Below are 3,389 nucleotides of genomic sequence, written 5' to 3' on the forward strand. Positions count from 1 at the left end.
TTAAAATTCAAATTGTCAACATCATATGTCAAAATATACCAAGTAAATATACTTTAATCAAATCAAAGTTTTCAAGCAGCAGGTTATTTGCCTATGTGTCAATTACAATTATTATTGAGGGGAAAAAATTTTGGTTGGTTTGTGCGTACATTAAGAAATTGATGTTTATTGACATTTGCCAATAAAAATCCAGTCCCTTCTAGCCTACTTGTGACTTTCATTCCAGTTATTAGAATGCTTGCCTGGGATGTGGGAAAACCAGGTTCAATTCCTCCCTCTTCCACAGGGAGAGGGGATTCTCCAACCTCTCAGGAGAGTTCACAAACTACCGAGTTGTGGGACATTCTGATGTGGGGCTCTGTGACTGGGCAGAGCGGTCCCGCGCTGGTACTGCAGGGGTTAACTCTTCCTTCCTAGCAGAGAAAGCCACACCCCAGAAGCTCCGCTGGGCATGCTCCAACTGGAGAACAGGTATAAAAGCCTGCAGAGCTGCCTCAGTCTAGGCTGACTGCCAGAGGGGAAGGAGGCATGCTGCCAGCTCCCGAGGAGGGGACAGCCAGTGCACCAGGATATGAAGGCTAGCCAAGCCAAACCAGGACACACCCTGATACCCAGACGTAGTATGTCAGAGGAGGGGAACAGACTGGAGAACCACCTGAAGCGGAGAACCTGGCGTTTATGGTAGGAAGTGACCCAGGGGAACTTTTAGAGGCAAACAGCATTAGAGCCACACAGACGCTCGGCGTGTTGTGGGTGGATCCCCGCTGAGCTGGTGGCAAGGGGAACTTGCCACTACCAGGGCCCTGGGTCGGGACCCAGTGGAGAGGCTGGGCCCGGGTCCCCCTATTACCACCACCCCCTGCTGCACTGTGGGAATCCTATGGACTCTGGCTGCTAGGCCACACTCCCCACTTGAGAGGGGGATTGTATGGATTCTGGCCCTTAGGCCGCATTGCTCCCATGTGGGGAACAAGTTATATGGACCCTGGCCATTGGGCCACACTGCCCTGACACTTGGGGGCGAGTTACCTGGATGCTAGGCCACACTACCCTGACCAAGGGGTGATTGTGTGGAGGGAGGCCATTAGGCTGCAACCAGCTGGCCACAGAGAGGCAAGCATGTGAACTTGTGAGTGACGAGGTTCTGACACCCCATCCCACCCCTGCCACAAAGGGGCGGTGTGGTACCAGGCCCGCCACAGGCTCCCACAATCTCTCCTGTTGACGCTATTCCATGTGGATAAATAAGAGTGATTGGAGCAGGGGGACTGGATGTGGGGGCTCCCACCTCCCAAGCGGGAGCCCTAGCCCCGGCATAGATGCTCACTGTCTCTCTCTCTCTCTCTCTCTCTCTCTCTCTCTCTCTCGGCCCAGGGATTATTTAAGTATTTGTCCACTGTGGAATGGCTTAAACAGGAGAGCTTGAGGAAGCCCTACATCACAATACTGGATAGCTCAGTGCACTCTCCTGAGAGGTAAGAGCCCCCTGTTCAGAACTTTCTCCACCACAACATCCTCTAGTGGCTTTATGTGGAGTGAGGCAGGCATCTAACTCAGTGCTGCAAGAAATACTTTAGGCACCTAAACTGCCTGACTTCAGGCAGCTGGTTCCTGTTCATGGATTGCAAAGCAGAGATATGTGCCTCTCTACAGCCTGGATTTAAATGCCTATCTCTGAGGGAGGAGTGTAGTATACAGCCCTGTTGTTGGCATCTTCCACTCACTAGCTTGTGTGGGGAGCCACCTGTCATGCTGGCTTTTGTGGATTGCATTCTAAAGTGCCTATCTCCCCTCTTTTTATAGGAAACCTAGGCACCTAACTCAGGCTTTGTGGATTACAAGGTTGTTCCTTTGATTTTTCTAGGCACCTAAACATTTGAGGCTGTGGCACTCAGCATTGCAACCACATTGAGATTGGAAACTGGAACAGAAAACTCAGAAAGGGACTACTGAAAGACCCAGTGTAGCCTGATTTAGGGTGCACTGATGATAATTTAATTCTTATTTAATTAAATTAATTAATAATATTAATAGTATGAGTTTTAGGCTCGCCAATCTGTTTGATCAGAAGATAAAAGTTCTTGTCCGAATCAGGCTCCACAGAATTTACAAAGGACTCTCGGGGGTATGACAGGAAGCTCACACTGAGACAGATATAGCCTTAAAGACTTTTTATTAAAATCAATAATAGTAAGTAAATGGTAAAATACTCAAGTTACAACTGCATTACTGTTGTTCAAAAGATACATATGGTAATATAGTATTATATGCTACAAAGCTTTGGTTAATATACTCACACCCTTCCTTGATCACCTGGTGGTAAGAGACACAGGATCAGCCTTGCAATTCAGGTTCCTCAATTCTTGAATGAGGGATGCAGTGCTTAGAAGAAACTAATACTAAGAGCTATCAAAGCTAACGTAGGATTTACTTGACTAACCTAAACTTAAAATCAAAACCTAATAAACAAAGAATAAAAACTTAGGGAAACCAAGCTTAGCCTAGTTCCCTTGAAACTTAAAGTTTAAGAAGAACAAGTATAGCCTACTAATAGTAGTAGTCATAGTAGATAGAATAAAATAGAAAGAGTGAGTGAAAGTAAGTAAGATAGCGTGAAGTATTCTAGCGAGGTGGGTCACCTATTTTATAGGAGACAAGTGCCAGAAATCCTTCCTCTTATGCCCAAATTTCATTCCTCACACACAAAATGTTAGGGTATGCTTTCTCCATAGGCTAGTATGTTTGTGCGTATTGATGACATGTATATACACACACATAAGTTTCCTTGTGGTGTACCTGTTAAATCTGTGGGCACAAATTGAAAAACCCCTTATGCCATTTTTCTATTGTCTATTGGTCTAGATAAAAGGTCCTAGACATATGTGTGGATACTTATCTATTTAGGTAACATGACATAGGTCAACTTTGCTTTCTGGGTAAAAGATCTTAATATAGCTATGCTAACTTTGCCTTAGCTTAACATACAGGGTTTTGGCCTGTAGGTCTCTTGCATTACAGCCAAACTTACTTTAATATAAATCTATAAACCTATTACAATAAACCAAATACTTAAACTATAAGAAAAGATATAGATCTATATACAAGCAAGCAAGTTAGTCCTATAGTCAACACCAGTATTAATCCTTGACAAAGCAATTAGAATTTGCCAAGTAGAGGCAGTCACCCAGTCCAGAATGATGCTTGTGGAGGGTAGACAGACCTCTGTCACTTTAAATACGGTAAAGAAAAAAAAAATACTACAAGAAAAGACAGCTGAGGCAAAAAGGCGAACTCAGAGTCAAGCAAAAATTACACACAAAACTGTGTATGCTGTGGCAACCAACATAAATCAGGACAATGTCTAGCATACGGAAAAAGATGCAAGGAAT

The 3,389-nt window shown here is 44.5% G+C and overlaps 1 long non-coding RNA gene across 1 annotated transcript; it reads left to right on the plus strand.

Annotated features, from left to right (window-relative positions):
• Positions 1-517: 517 nt before the first annotated feature.
• Positions 518-1,968, plus strand: LOC122466051. Its single transcript, XR_006291267.1, has 3 exons — positions 518-681; positions 1,375-1,475; positions 1,865-1,968. It is a non-coding gene; the product is annotated as an uncharacterized LOC122466051 (long non-coding RNA).
• The last annotated feature ends 1,421 nt before the right edge of the window (positions 1,969-3,389 follow it).

This window comes from Chelonia mydas, chromosome 5 (genome assembly GCF_015237465.2).
Source record: "Chelonia mydas isolate rCheMyd1 chromosome 5, rCheMyd1.pri.v2, whole genome shotgun sequence".
Classification (NCBI taxonomy): Eukaryota; Metazoa; Chordata; order Testudines; family Cheloniidae; genus Chelonia; species Chelonia mydas.